Here is a 16,806-nt window from a genome sequence, read left to right as displayed (position 1 = left end):
AGGAAAACTTAGTTTAATCTTGCCTTTTGATAAGAAATATATGATAATAGAAGCAAGTGGTTACATGAAAGGTTGAATTAAGTGTTTCATTTGGACACGTGAATTTATATACAAGGTTTTATATAATCCAAACATATTCATTGAGTGAATATATATGTATGTGTGTATATGTATATTTGTGTTTATGTATGTATATAAAATTTGAAATAAAAGGCTACAATATTATCATTCTGGAAGAATGAAAGGTAAGGGAGTGGAGAGATAGGACATGAAGTAAAGGATTTTTTTTCAAAGTTGAGACAAAATTAGTTACTTTTTAATTTCAAAGTACCCCAAAGGAAGATTCTTTCCCTTTATTGTTTTTGTAATTTTTGTGTTGCACAATTCCCATGGTACTGGCATTATAAAGAAGAGTATCTATTGAATACAACCAATATGTTTTCATTGCCAAAATGTAGTCATTGAAATGAAATATGAAAGATTCAAGTGAGTTAAATATTATAGAATTATAATTCTCAGTAGATAACAATTTGTTATGATTAGTTTAATCAGTGGACAGTCATTTTTATCTGGTGATGTGATCTTTTTAGTTGATTATTGATAGTATTCCTTTTTTTTTGTGGGAGACACCCATTTGTGGGAAAAGTTCCAAATATCCTGATTTTTGTTTCAATATAGTATAAACTATGAAAGTTAAACTACTTTTATGAGGAAATAGAGTTACTTTTAAATAAAATATACCTTTATTGAAATGCTAAAAAAATAAGTATCTTGTATATTTTAAGGAGTCTGTAATTTGTAAAGATTACAAATAAATAACTAAAACATAAAAAAGAAATCTTTCTTACATAATGAGTGGTGGGGTGGGGGTAAGGCACATACTTCATTATCCTTCATAACCAAGAGAATTAAGAGAATTGTTTTTCCCAGTCCTCTTCTAAGAAAGATACCTGGATAGCTATTGTTGGATGTATCAGAATGGCAAATGTCACATATTCATTAAAGTTGCTGAAACATTTATTCTGTATTTTGTAATAATTGTATCTTTCTCCTTCCACTCAAATCCTTCTATTTTTACTTTCTCTCTTTGAATTTCTATCCAAGTCATTATTAACCCTTTTCAAAATCCCAAAGCCTTCATGATTCTAAATCACCTTCACAATTCCTTTTGTTTCTCTTCTAGAACTCATCTTTCTTTTCCTTCATTTATACAAGCTTCTCTTGTGGAAAACAGAAGTGAAGCATTTCACTTGGTTATGATATGCAAGTTCCACTAATTTTTGAAATAAATAAATGAATGTACTTGAATGGGCAAGTTATACACAGAGTTATAGATGGGTATATTGTACTGACACAACCAGACATGGGTTCTATGTTTTCTAATCTATGGAGTTGTACAGGAGATAAGCTTGATTAGTTCCACAGAGAATATCTCATGTTTTCTCAGTGTCTGCAGGTGAGGAGAGCTTTTCACAGCTAAAACAGAATTTTAGAATTTCCCCTTTTCTTATTCTAACAAAATTTTTAAAAATTATTTTTATTTATTTTGTTAAATATTTCCCAGTTGCATGTAAATTTTTAATAATAATTTTATAATTTCAAATTCCAAATTTCCTTCTTTTCTCCTGTGTCTTCCTCTTTTTGAGAAGACAAGCCATTTAATGTTATTTATACATATGAAGCCATGAAAAACATATTTCTTTATTAGCCATTTTGTAAAAGAAAACACACACACAGAGAAATAAAAACAACAAACAATGTAATTTAAAAAAAAAACTTTAGTCTTCATTCAGAATGCTAATTCTTTCTCTGGAGATGAATAGAATTTTTGAATTCATTGGAATTTTCTTGGATTATTATCTTGATCAGAGTAGCTAAATCTTTCATAATTGATCATCCTTATCATACTGATATTACTGTGTACAATGTTTTCTTGATTCTACACACTTTACTGGCATGAGTTCATATAAGTCTTCCCAGATTTTTCTGAAATTATCTTGCTTGTCATGTCTTATAGCATAATAATATTCCATCACAATCATATTATCATAGCTTATTCACCCATTCCCAGTTGATGAACACTTTCCTCATTTTTCAATTCTTTGACATCAAAAGACTTGCTATAAATATTTATGTACAAATAAGTTCTTTTCCCTTTCCTTTGATCTCTTTGAAATATAGATCTAGTATTGTTATTGCTAAGTCAAAGTGCAGTTTAATAGGACTTTGAATATAATTCCAATTTGTTCTTTAGAATGGTTGGACTAGTTCACAACTTCAACCATCAATAGTGCATCTGGTATCCCATTTTTCCCACATCTCCTCCAGCATTTGTTATTTTTTTCTATTCTGTTAGATAATCTGACATGTGTGAGGAGGTATCTCAGAGTTGCTTTAATGTGTATTTTTCTACAGTTTTATTTTGGACCATTTTTAATGTGACTATTATTAGTTTTGATTTCTTCTGAAAATTGTTCGTGTCCTTTGACCATTTCTTAACTGAGGAATTATTCTTATTTTTCATAAATTTGGGTTATTTCTTTGTACATTTAAAAAATGAGGCTTTTATGAGAGAAAAGTGTAAAAATCTTTCCTTCAGTTTCTTGTTTTCCTTTTAATTCTGATGGCTTGAGTTTTGCTTGTATAAAAGTTTTTTAATGTCATGGAATCAAAATTATCTATTTTACTTTCTGTAATTCTCTATGCTATTTAGTCATAAGCTCTTCTCTTATCCAAAAATATGACATGCATGTTTTTCCATGTTTCCCTACTTTACTTAAGATATACCCTCTATACATACATCATTTATCTATTTTGACCTTATCCTGCATTGTATGATGAGTTGTTGATCTATGCCTATTTCTGCCAGGTTGATTTCCAGTTTTCTCAGTAATTATTTGCAATGTTGAGTTTTAACCCCTAAAAGTTGAATCTTTTTGGAGCCACAAGGAAAAGTTGGGTAAAAGGAAATCAATGATGAATGAATAGCCTAGAAAATTTCTTGGCAAACTCTCATACCAAAAGTGCTAGAACTCCCTGAATACCCTGTATACTCTAAATACATTATTGTGTCTTGTGTACATATTCTATTCCCTGATTCACCACTCTGTTTCTTAGCCAGTATCAAATTGTTTCAAAGATTACTCTGCAATATAATTTGAAATCCGAAACTTCTAAGCTGCCCTTTTTAACAATATTTTTTCAATTTTTAACAATTTTTCATCTCAGGGAATCCAATGATTCCTGCAGGTTTTGAAGTTCTGTAACAGTCTCATTATTAGCCATGCTCTTTCAATGTCAGATGTTTCTTAGCTCTTCTCCTTTGTTTCGAGGTTTTTCTCTTTTTCTATCTCTCTTCGATGGACAAAGTGAATATGGCTCATTGGCATCCATTTGATTTCTTCTCTGTCTGTAGAGATACAAGCAAACCCTCTCCCCCAAGCAGTTAACCTATTTAGTTCCTTCTATTCACCACTTTCTAAATCTCTCCACATCATCTGGATATTATATTGGAGCTGCTCACACTGGACACTGTTCTTCTGTTGGGTTATAAAACCTGTATTCTCCTCAATTGTAATCCCTTTCTTCTACCTGATTGTCTCTCTACTGATTGATCATATCAGAGTATCGAACTTCTAGAGACTCTCTGGGTGTAATATGGGCTGCCACTATGCCCCACCTGTTTTTTGGCTGGGACCCTGGAGCTGGGCCCAGCCTCTGGTTTCCCTGAGTCAATCTACATTCTGAGGCCCAATGAAAGCCTTTATTGCATTTTGGACATAGGGTTTGGCTCTTGTTCTCCCACCCTTTCTTTTCTGCCACCATTGAGCTTTCAAGTACCCTACTTTACCACATTGAAAGCATTGTTGAGTCTCTCTAGAAGTCCCTTGCCAGGAGGGACCCTGTCTTTCCATGTTCTGCAACATAGCCTGGGTATAAAAGGCTTTTGTGCCCACTATAGCACAGCATTTTATGATATCCTCTAAAGGAGCATCCTTGTATATGTATAATTCTTCTACATAATTCTGTATATGTATAAGAGTATAATTCTTCTACAAATCTCATTAGCATTTTCTGTAGCAAGCTGTTATATCATTATTGCTGTTGCTGCATTTTCACCAATAGTTCATATGACAGCTGTCTGCAGACATCCCACAAAATCAGCAGTTCATTTGGACCTTGCTCTATTTTTGTGAAGGCTTTCCCTTCTATCTTGTTTTCCTGAGAGGGTGCCCCATACTTTTATAGCAGCCGCAGCAATTTGTTCATATGCTATCAAAGGGTAATTAATCTATGCTGAAGTGTCTACATACTGACCTTTAGCTGCTAGTTGCTCAAAGGTGACTGGTATTTTAACTCCAGTTTGTCTACTTGTATTCTACATAGTTCACTATAGTCCTAAAGCCACAACAAGTTTTGTCCAGGTTCTAAACATGTCCTTGCTATCAATTTCCAATCACTAGGAGTTAAAATTTCATAAGCCAAGTTGTCTAATACTATCTTAACACAAGATGATGTAGTCCCATAAAGAGTGCAACCCTTTTTCAGATCTTTGATAATTTCCAGATCAAAAGGAGTATATCTTCTCTTTTGTTGACTTTTGTTGAATCCCAAATAGCTTCTAGGCTATTCATTCATCATTGATGTCCTTTTACCCAACTTTTCCTTGTGGCTCCAAAAAGCCAAAGCACATATAGTGTCCACACTCCAGTAAAACTGTTTTGACAGACAGGCTAAACTGGTGTGAAGTAACTGATAGGTTTTAAAATAAAGGATGAACAACAACATGCAAATGATCATAATTATATAGTATTAGATAAACCCAAAGATTCAACTTTTGGGGGTTAAAACTCAACATTGCAAATAATTACTGAGAAAACTGGAATTTCTTGTTGAACAAGAGTCTAAGTCAAACTCTTGAATAACAGGATACACTTCTATTCTTAAATCAGATATATCCTATCCTTCATTTTTAGCTTTACCTAGTGCCTTTTGTAATCTTGTCACAGATGGTTGACAAAGCTCCTGCATGGATGCTCCTCCCCCTCCTCTTTCTCCCTCCACCCATGAATGGTTATTTGAGGAAAGTAGGTCAGGGGATGGGCAATGCCCTAATGGCTTCTGCTGCAAAGTACTACATTCCTAAATTTCATCAGCATAGTACTTAACTCCTTTTGTGTCTAATTCTTCATGCTTTTCAACTGTTTTATCAATACCCTCTTCATCCTGCACGTTCTTCTTTTTCCTTATTCTAAAACTTATGTAATTCCCTAAAGCCAATTGTATTAAGTTAGATGTATAGAATGTTTCTTTAGGAATTGAATCAGGACCATTATCATTGTAATATTCAATTAGTTTCTCTCCAAGTAATTTCCACTTGTCTGGCTCTAATTCTTCTTCCTTAGAGAACCAAAGAGATGTATATTTTAATGTTTCAAAGAGTTCAATGATCTGCTTCCAAGTTACAGTCAAACCTTGGTTTTTTATTAGTCTAATTATGCTTTCTACACACTTTCCTTATGATGGAGAAGGCTATTTTTTAAACATTTGTCCCATTTCAGCTGAAACCCTAGTTTAGCCCTTAACAAAGTTTCCATCTTGTTTATTTTTGAACTCATTCAAATTTCTGGGTCACAGAGATTTTTCCACTGAACTCAGGATCAGAGACTTTTCCACTGAATTCAGGACCGTGTTAGTCTGGGCTGTTCAGTGTAAATCCTTAGTTCCACATTGGGCACCAAAATGTAATATTCTGATTTAGTTTCTGGAGGTCTTTGGACCAGCCTTCATTTCAACTGAGTAATCACTACAAAAACAGCCAGGTGAGGAAGTCCAAAAGTCTTTATTGTCTCCTTCACAGTCTGTCTCCTTGTTTGGGGCTCAGTTAGCTTTCTAGAGGCCCTTCAGATGGGCGTTGGTTTCAGTGGGAAGCAGGACCACAAGGCCAGCCACCACAAGGCTGATGAAGATGGAATGTCTCTCTCATCCAGTCTTTGTTGACTCTTATATATTCTATTATAATTACATCTTCATAGGTGTCAGTCTTGTAGAATAGGTGTCAATCTTGTAGAACTATATTAAGTACTAACTAACTACATGTAGTGAACTAGAGAACTATTAATCACCATGCTAAACTAGATAACCATTGTATTATCAATTCCACTGAGTTGTTTGAAATATGCTTCTTCAGAGTTCTAACTCTCTACACACAGATAAGGAAATTGAAATACAGAGAGGTTAAGTGAGTAACTAAGGGTCACCCAGGTAATTAATGCTTATGTGATATCAAATTCCAACTGATCAAATCTGATTCCAATTTCAGTGCCCTTCTCATTATGCTCAGCTACCATTCTAGAAGGAAGCAGAGAAATGGAGATGAGGATTATTGAGCTTGACCTAAAATCTCATAATTTGAGAAAGTAGGAATCAGGAAACAGGAAAATCTCCTAGGGGAAATTGGCGCAGACTTGTTTTTTCTTCACACATAGAGTTCAGTAAGAGCCAGTTCCCTACTAAGAACCAAAGAAACCGATAAGAAGAAACTAAGAAATTCTCCATCTAAGAGTCTTTTTTTCCCAATTTGACCACAGAGCTTTAGTATTCATAGTTTCTCCATGTGTAATCCCTACTGAATTCTAGTTATTCCTCTATTTGAGGGAAGAAAGGACCTAGTTGATAATGGCTCCCTAGAGTTATGGGGACACAATTACTGCTCAAGTTGAAGGGATCACTATTGACCAAAAAAAAAAAAAAAAGAAAAAGAAGAAGACAACATTGAAGATACTCATTGGGACACTGCTTAAAAAAATGTCTTTGGAGAGGAGGCTAGTTGGGGGCTGTGGAAGGGACTGAGGTGAAGAGTAGAACAGAGGAATAGCAAAAAAAAGATAAGTCTTTCATTTGGCTATAGGATTTCTGAGTGTGACGGGGGAGACAGAAGAGCTAGAAAGTGGGGATAATTTGGAAAATCTCATTTGCGAGTAATCTGGAACAGAAAGAGAGACATACTCAAGATCAATTGTAACCAAGTACTCATATTTGTGGTCACCTATGACATATTTGCTTAGAAGTCTTAGACTTATTTCTCAGGAAATTAAGTTGGAAATGTAGGTTTCTTAAGGATTTTAGGGCCCTTAACATATTGGGATTTGCCAAACACTAATAAACAGAAAAATTAGATCCATGACTTAAAGTTGTTTTGTTCATTTCATTTCATGGCTCTTCCTTGAACAAATGCCTATTGAACTTCCTTGATTGGATTATGGGTGAGACATGGAAATAAGTTAAGCAGCTGAGGAAGGGGGGAATGAGTTGCTGAGACAGAAGCAAGCTGCTAATGGAAAGCAAGGGATGAAAGAAAAGGAAATAATGGGTACAAGGTTTAGTGAGAGAGAGAATAAGAAAATAGCTTGGAAGGAAGACAGAACTGACAGTGTTGGTCAGTGAGATCTTTCTGGCCAACACAAGTAGCTTATAACATCACTTTAATTTCTCTGTACTTTTTAAGTCCCTTGAAAGCTTTTCTATCGAAGAGAACTGTCTCTTTATTTACATGCCATATCTAGTTGTCATACAAAATGCTCCATTGCCCACTTTTATTACTCATTCTTTTCTCTGTAAAAAATTTCCTCCAATCCCTCTATATATTTGCCTTGCTCTTAAAACTTTTGTTCCTCACATCTTAAATGTATGTGAGTATGTATGTGTGTGTGTTGCTGACATAAATTTGGGAGAAAATCCCAGTATGGAAATTCTCTCCATAGAAGGAAATTGGCAACAAGTCTCTAAATTAAAGTCTTAGACCATTCAGTTGGCTCACTGAAAAGTTAGGCAACATTCCTTCACACAAAGCTAGTTGGCATTCATAGTTGCTAGGTGGTACTTGGCATTCAAATCTTCATGGCCAGACCTTTATCTTCTATGCCATACTTTCCCCCTAATCTTTTAAACATCTTTTCAAAACATGCCTCTTTTAGTAAAACTTCCTAAGTGTTGTGAGAAGCAATGTTTTATTCAAGCTTCTATGAAATGCATTTCCCCCAGTAATTCTCTACTCATTATGATTCTTTTAATGACAAAGGGAAGTGGCCTCAGAGCTCTATTGTGTAATTGAAAAAATATTCAAGAAAATAATGAAGTAAATTTGTAACATGAACGTTTTATTCTAGAAAACCATGTTGTTCTTGAATCTGACTTTCCCATATAAATCTGGGAATGAATTTACCACTGACTCAATGGCAGAGATGAAGAATCAGATCACTGATGAAGTAAAGGAGCCCAATGGGCTAAGGAAAAAATCATATTAGTACCTGATACATCAACCTGTTTCTCAGTTAGTGATTTCATCATTCATCCAGCAGCAGCATGGATTTTAACCTCTTTGGGCACAGAACACAGTGGGACTGTGCTGACTCAACAAATAGCTCTAGTTCCAATTTGGGATGGAAGTGGAAAAAGCATTGAATTAGGAATCAAGAAGCTGTTTTCACATATTCACAAACTTTGGCAAGTGACTTAGACAAGAATTTCCAAGGCCTCAATATCATTATCTATATATTGGGAGAAATAACACTTATGTTATAAAAAACAGTAGGATTGTTACAAGAATCCAGTTAGTTAATGGATTAAAAAGTGCTTTGAAAAATCTGTCAAGTACTATATCTGTGCAAGATATTCTAATTTTCCAATATTGAAGGTAATGATGGGAGAAACAAAAGGAATACAAAACCTTTCCCCTATTCCTGGAGAGTATATGATCTACTTTAAAAGATATATCTCTTATATATGGAACTAGTCATTGAAAGGACAAAGGAAGGAAGGATAGAAGGAAGAAAGGAAGGAAAGAAGGAAGGAAGAAAGGAAGGAAGAAAGGAAGGAAGAAAAGAAGGAAGGAAGGAAGGAAGGAAGGAAGACGAAAAGAAGCAATTATTAAATACCTACGATATGTCATGTAGTATGTAAAGTGTTTTATATCTATTATATCAGGAAGATAAGGAGAGAGGGCCTTTGGTTCTTTCAACCTAGATTGATATCATCACCCTGCATACCAAACAAGGTAAGGAATGAATAAATTGGAGAAATGGAAGCTATTATAGAGATTATCTAGGGCAATCCCTTTTTTTGTAAAGAGAGAAACCAAGGTAGGGAGTTATTGAGAGATTTGTTCAAGGTCACACAGCTAATAAGAAGCAGACCTAGATTCAAACTCATCTGCTTGCTCCAGATTCAGCATTCTTTCCACTACACCTTCCTGTTTTTTAATGTCTTCATATGATACCTGACTGCTACTTAGAATAATCAATTCTGGATCCCATGAGGAAAAGATTTATGCTAGTCTTAGTCCTGATCAAGAATAAATCTGGTAAATTTTCCCTCATCTGCGCATCTTTCTTGTGGAAAACAGAAGTGAAGCATTTCACTTGGTTATGATGTGCAAGTTCCACTGGTCTTTGAAATAAATAAATGAATATACTTGAATGGGCAAGTTATACACAGAGTTATAGATGGGCATAGAGCATGGACCAACTGTACTGGGTACACCTAGACATGTGCTCCATGCTTTCTAATATATGGAGTTGTATAAGAGATAAGCTTGATCAGTTCCACAAAGAATCATTCATGTTTTCTCAGTGTTTACAAGGGAGGAGGGCTTTTCACAGCTAAAACAGAATTTTGAAGCTTTCCCTTTTCTTATTCTAACAAAATTTTAAAGAATTATTTTTATTTTATTAAACATTTCCCAATTGTATTTAAATTAAAAAAAAATAATTTCATAATTTAAGTTCTAAATTTTCTCCCTTTCTCTTGTGCCTTCCACTCTTTGAGAAGTTGAATGATTTTATGTTAGTTGTACATATGAATCTATGCAAAACATGTCATTATTAGCCATGTGGTAAAAGAAAATACAAACAAAATAAAGCCAAAACAATAAAAGTATTAAAAAGTTTCAATATTCATTCAGAATTCCAATTCTTTTTCTGGAGATGGATGGAATTTTTTTTCATGAATTCATTGGAATTTACTTGGATTGTTATCTTGATCAGTATTGCTAAATCTTATATAATTGATCATCCTTACTATACTGATGTTACTGTGTAAAATGCTCTCTTGATTTTACACACTTAATTGGTATGAGTTCATATAAATCTTCCCAGATTTTTCTGAAATCATCTTGCATGTCATGTCTTCTAGCATAGTAGTATTTTGTCACAATCATATATCACAGCTTGTTCGGCCATTTTCCAATTGATGAACAATTTCCTCATTTTCCAGTTCTTTGACATCATGAAAAGACTTGTTATATTTATGTACAAATAAATTCTTTTCCCTTTTCTTAGATCTCTTTGAAATACATATCTAGCACTGATATTTCTGGGTCAAAGTGTAGTTTAATAGCTCTTTAAATATAATTCCAACTTGTTCTTCATAATGGTTGGACTAGTTCACAATTTCAACCATCAATAGTACATTTAGTATCCCATTTTTTCCCATATCTTCTCCAGCATTTGTTTTTTTTTTTTTAAATTCTGTTAGATAATCTGACATATGTGAGGGGGTATCTCAGAATTGCTTTAATGTGCATTTCTCTACAGTTTTATTTTAGACCATTTTTTAATGTGACTCTTATTAGTTTTGATTTCTTCTGAAAATTGTTTGTATCCTTTGACCATTTATAAGCTGGGCAATGATTTTATTTCTTATAAATTTAGCTTATTTGTTTATACATTTGAAAAATGAGACTTTTGTGAGACAAAATTGTAAAAAAAAATTTCCTTTAGTTTCTTGTTTTCCTTTTAATTTTGATGGCATGAGTTTTGCTTGTAAAAAGCTTTTTATTGTCATGGAATCAAAATTATCTATTTTAGTTTCTGTAATTCTCTATCATATTTATTCATAAGCTCTTCTCTTATCCATAGATCTGGCATGCATGTTTTTTCCATGTGCCCCTAATTTACTTAAGCTATACCCTCTATACACAGGTTATTTATCTATTTTGACCTTATCCTGGTATATGCCTATTTCTGCCAAGTTACTTTCCAATTTTCCTGGTAATTATTTCCAATGTTGTGTTTTTACCCCCAAAAGTTGAATATTTGGGTTTATCAAATACTAGATAAGTATGATCATTTGCATGTTGTTGTTCACCCTTTATTTTAAAACTTGTCAGTTACTTCACACCAGTGTAGCCTGTCTGTCAAAACAGTTTTACTGGAGTGTGGTTTGGCTTGTTGGAGCCACAAGGAAAAGTTGGGTAAAAGGACACCAAAGATGAATGAATAGACTAAAAAAAGGATTGGCAAACTCTCATATCAAAAATGCTATATCTCCCTGAATATCCTGTACAATCCAAATACATTACTGTGAATTGTATACATACTCTATTCCACTAATTCATCACTCTGTTTCTTAGACAGTATCAAATTGTTTCGATGATTACCACTTGGAATATAATTTGAAGTCTGAACTGCCTTTCTTAACAATATTTTTTTTCTAGATGTCCTTGATATTCTTGACCTTTTATTTTTCTAGATGAATTTTGTTACTATTTTTTCTAGCTATATAAAATAATTCTTTGGTGATCTGATTGATATGACTTTGAATAAGTAATTAATATAGGTAGAATTGTTATTTTCATAATATTGGCTCTGCCTAACCTTGAACAATCAATATTTCTCCATTTGTTTAGATCTGTCTTTATTTATATGAAAAGTATTTTGTAATTATGCTCATAAAATTCCTGGGTTTGCCTTGGCAAATAGATTTTGCAATGTTTGATATTACTTGCAATTGTTTTAAATAGAAGTAGCCTTTCTATCTCTTTCAAATGTGTTTTGTTAGTAGTTTACAAAAATGCTAATGCTTTATGTGGGTTTATTTTATATTTTGCAATTTTACTAAAGTTGTTCATTGTTTAGTTGATTTCCAGAGTTCTTTAAATATACATTCATATATGCAAAGAGTGGTAGTTTTGTTTCCTCATTGACTATTTTTATTCCTTTAATTTCTTTCTTTTTTTTTTTTTTTTGTCTTACTGCTATAGCTTGCATTTCTAGTACAATACTGAAGAATAATGGTGTTAATGGATATCTTTACTTCACTTTTGATTTTATTGAAAGACTTCAAATTTCTAACTGTTATATATAATGCTGGCTCTTTGTCTTTGAGAGATACTATTTGTCATTTTTTAAAAAGCTCCGTTGATTCCAATGGTTTCTAGTGTTTTTTTTTTTTTTTTTAACAAGGGTAGATATTATATTTTATCAAAAGATTTTCTGCATCTGTTGATAGAGTTGCCATATGATTTTTTGTTGTTTTTGTTATTGTTGTGACCAGTTGTATAGATAGTTGTTTTTATTTTTTAATGTTGAACTGGTCCTACATTCCTGATATGAATCCTGGCTCATCATAATATATGATTTTGTGACATGTTGCTATAAGTTACTTCCTACTATCCTGTTTAAATTTTTGTATTGATATTCATTAAGAAAATTGGTCTAAGTTTTCTTTCTCTGTTTTTGCTCTCCTGGTGTAGGCGTCAAAACTTATTTGTAGCATAAAAATTTAATAGAATTCCTTTACCTATTTTTTCCCTGAATAGTTTATGTAATATTGAGGTTAAGTGTTTCTTTCATGTTTGGTAGAATGCACTTTTAAATACATTTTGTCCTGGGAATTTTTTCTTAGAAAACTCAATGATGCCCTGTTCAATATCTTTTTCTAAGATAGGATTATTTAAACATTCTCTTTTTTCTTCTATTAATTTGGGAAGTTTATAGTTTTGTGAATATTCATCCATTTCTCTAAGATTGTCAATTTTATTGGTACATAATTGCATAAAATAATTTCTAAAACTGTTTTAATTTCATTTTCATTGGAGCATTCCCTTTTTATTTTTGACATTAGTAATTTGGTTTTCATCTTTCTTTCTTTCTTTCTTTCTTTCTTTCTTGCTGAAGCAATTGGAGTTAAGTCACTTGCCCTGGGTCACAGAGCTAGAAAGTGTTAAGTGTCTGTGACTGGATTTGAATTCCGGTCCTCTTGACTGCAGAGCTGGTTCTCTATCCACTGCGCCATCTAGCTGCCCTTCACAAGAAGAGCAAATGAAAAAATGATTTATTGTCCCCCATAAAATCTACTACTGGTTTTATTTATTTGTTCAATAATTTTACATTCAATGTTATTAATTTCTTCTTTTATTTTCAGAATATGCATTTTGTTATTTAATTGGGGATTTTAAATGTTTTTTCCTAGCTTTTTTAGTTGCATACGCAATTCATTGATCTATTCTTTCTCTTTTATTGATATATGTGTTTTTATTAATATATATGCTTTATTTGCATCCCATAAATTTTGAAATGTTTTCTTACAATTGTCATTCTCTTGAGTGAAATTATTGGCTCCATTTATTCTTTGATGCACTCATTCTTCAGGATTGCATTATTTTGTTTCCAATTAACTTGCAATTTTTATTGCATTATAATTTGAAAAAGTTCATTGAACATCTCTCCCTTTTGCATTTGATTGTGAAGTTTTTAATGTTCTAATATATGGCCAATTCTTGTAAAGGTGTAATAAATTGATGAGAAAAAGTCCTAATACTTTTTCCCCTTTACTTTTCTCCAAGTGTCCATCATATCTAAATTTTTTGATATTCTATTGATCTTCTTGATTTACTTCTTTTATTTTAATAGATGGATTTATTTAGGTCTTAGAGAAGAAAGTTGAGGTTCCTCATTAGCATAGTTTTATTGTTTATTTTCTCCTGTAATTCAGTAAACTTTTATCATTAAAAATTTGGACTTTATATCATTTTTGCATAAATATACACATGAATATATATGCTATATATACATATGTATATATATGTAACTTCATTGCCTACAGTTTATTTTTTATTTTTGCTTTACCTGAAAGTATAAATGTTACCCCTACCTTTGTTGCTTCAGCTATAGCATAACAAATTCTGCTCCAGCCACTTATTTTAACTTTATATGTCTTTCCCTTTTACAAGTTTGTCTCTTATAAAGAACATATTGTTGGATCTAGCTTCCGATATGTTCTTTTAAACACTTCCATTTTGTGGATCAATTAATCCCATTGACATTCTCAATTATGATTGTTGGCTATGTACTTCATTTCAACCTATTTTCTTCTGTTTGTTTTCTCTTTTTTTTTTCTTGTCTCCTCCTTCACTAAGTCAATTTTTCTTTTGTCCACTGTCTTGTTTTATTTGCCTTCCCTTTTATAACTTCCCCTTTTTTGTTTGCTTCCCCTCATAGTTATCAGTTTGAGAAATTAGGGGTCAGTTGAGTATGTGTATGTATGTATGTATGTATTACACATATATATGCATATGTGTTCAAGTATTGTCCACACCATTACCATTTTCCTTTTCATTATAAAAGCTCTTCTTTAAATGCCTCTTTTATGTAATATAATTTTTCCCCTTCTCCTCTCTCCTGCCTTCTCCCAGAACATTCCTCTTTTTTATTTGTTTTTTTACTTCCTAATACAAATAACTCCTACACTGTTTTTTATATAGATTCTTTCTAAATACCTTCTAAATAATAAAATTTTTGAAGATGTATATATCATCTTCCCATATAGTAAGGTAAACAGTTCAACCTTATTGAGATCTTTTTGATTTATTTTTCACTTTACCTTTTTATCCTTCTCTTGAGTCTTGTCATCAAAATGTTTTATTTAGTCTTTTCAACAGGAATGTTCTAAAGTTCTCTATTTCATTAAATATCCATTTTCCCCACTGAAGTATTATATTCATTTTTGCTGGGTACTTATTCTTGATTGTAATCTCAACTCTATTGCCTTCCAGCATATCATATACCAATTCTAGTCCTTCAATGTAGCTTAACTGCTAACTCTTGTGTGATACTGAATGTGGCTTCATGTTATATAAATGATTTCTTTATGATTGCTGGAAGCATTTTGTCTCTGACATAGAAGCTGTGATATTTGACTATAATATTTTGGGAGTTTTCATTTTGGGATTTTTTCAGATTGTGATTGATGAATTCTTTCAATTTCCTTTTGCCCTCTGGTTCTAAAATATCATGTTAGTTTTCCTTGATAATTCTTGAAATATGATGTCTAAACTCTTTCTTCATGACTTTCAGGTCATTTTTTAATTTTTATATTATCTTTCCTTGATGTTTATTCTGATTCCCATGTATTTTTCATATTTTCTTTTTTTCCTCATTCTTTAATTATTGTTTCTTGATATTTCATAGAGTCAATAACTTCCACTTCATTAATTATTTATTGACAATTTGTACAACTTTCCCATTTGGCCATTTCTATTTTTTAATATGTTATTTTCTTCAGCATTTTTTGTGCTTCTTTTAGAAGGTTGTTAATCATCTTCTTATGATTTTTTTCTTGTAGAAGGTTGTACCTCAGAGTTGTTTTAATTTGTGTTTCTCTAATCAATACTGATTTAGAGAATTTTTTCATATGACTATTCATAACTTTAATTTCGTCATTTGGAAATTGTCTATTCATATTCTTTGACTATCAGTTGGGGAATGACTTGTATTCTTATAAAACTAAGACAATTCTTTATATATTTTAGAAATGAAACATTTATTAGAAACTTAGGCTGTAAATTTTTTTTCCAGCTTTGTATGTCTCTTTTAATCTTATTTCTGTTGGTTTTGTTTGTGCAAAACCTTTTTAATTTAATGTAATCAAAATTGTGCATCTTGCCTTTCATAATGTTCTGTAGTTGTTCTTTGCTCATAAATTCCTCCCTTCTCCAAAGAGCTGATAAGTACTATTCTTTGCTCTCCTAATTAGTTTATGATATCATTCTTTATCCCCAAATTATGTACCAATTTTTATCTTTTTTTGGTATGAGGTATGTCTATGTCAAGTTTTTGACATATTATTTTCCAGTTTTCCTAGCAATTTTTGGCAAAAGAACTAGAAGTTTTAAGTCATTTGACTATCACTAGATAACAGCAGTCACATTGTGTTTTTATACATCCCATATTGTTCTCTTCTTGGATTTCTAAAGAAAGATTGACCAATTTTAGAATTAACAAATAAAAAGAAATAAGAAAATCATGGATTTGGATCAAAATAACAGAAAGAGGTAAATATATGTGAGGGTTAATACAATGTTGCATTTATAAAGTTATAATATATAACCCCACTCTATCTATAATGGTTTTTTCCTCAAGTACAATATTGAATTATGGAATTCCCCCATTTTTGACCTTTAGGTATAACTGGATAGAGTAACTATGAACTAAATAATAAGGAAATACCACAATGGAGTTGTTATTGGATAAATTAATAGGCAAATCTTTCATTGTTATTACAACTTGTATGTGAGATTTCACAACTATACAGGACCAAACTCCAATTGAATTACTCCTGCAGCTAGCTTCTTTTAATTGGATTCCAATAGATCATATGTATGACTAGTAGCTTTGGTAGACCTGACCCTCTTAGAATTCATGTGCTCTTCTTCATATTGAAATATATAGCTTCCCAGTAACTGATCTTCAGCTTTTGAATACTTAGCCTTTTCTGAGATTTCCTATTATCTCAAATGTAACACAATAATTTTACTTTTATTGCTTCTTTTTTATTCCTTAGCATTAAAAGCCCTGTTATGTTACACAGAAAGACATCTTTTCTTTCTAGAATATAAGCTTCTTGAAGACATATTTATTTTGTTTTGTTTTTCTATTCTCCTTGTTTTCAAGGATAAAAGCACTTATTTTAAGGGAGCATGAGAGGAGGAGAGAAGTCTTCCTCAAAGAACTGCCAAGAAGAAAAATG

Source organism: Antechinus flavipes, chromosome 4 (assembly GCF_016432865.1).
Source record: "Antechinus flavipes isolate AdamAnt ecotype Samford, QLD, Australia chromosome 4, AdamAnt_v2, whole genome shotgun sequence".
Classification (NCBI taxonomy): domain Eukaryota; kingdom Metazoa; phylum Chordata; class Mammalia; order Dasyuromorphia; family Dasyuridae; genus Antechinus; species Antechinus flavipes.
This window is presented reverse-complemented; position numbering follows the sequence as displayed.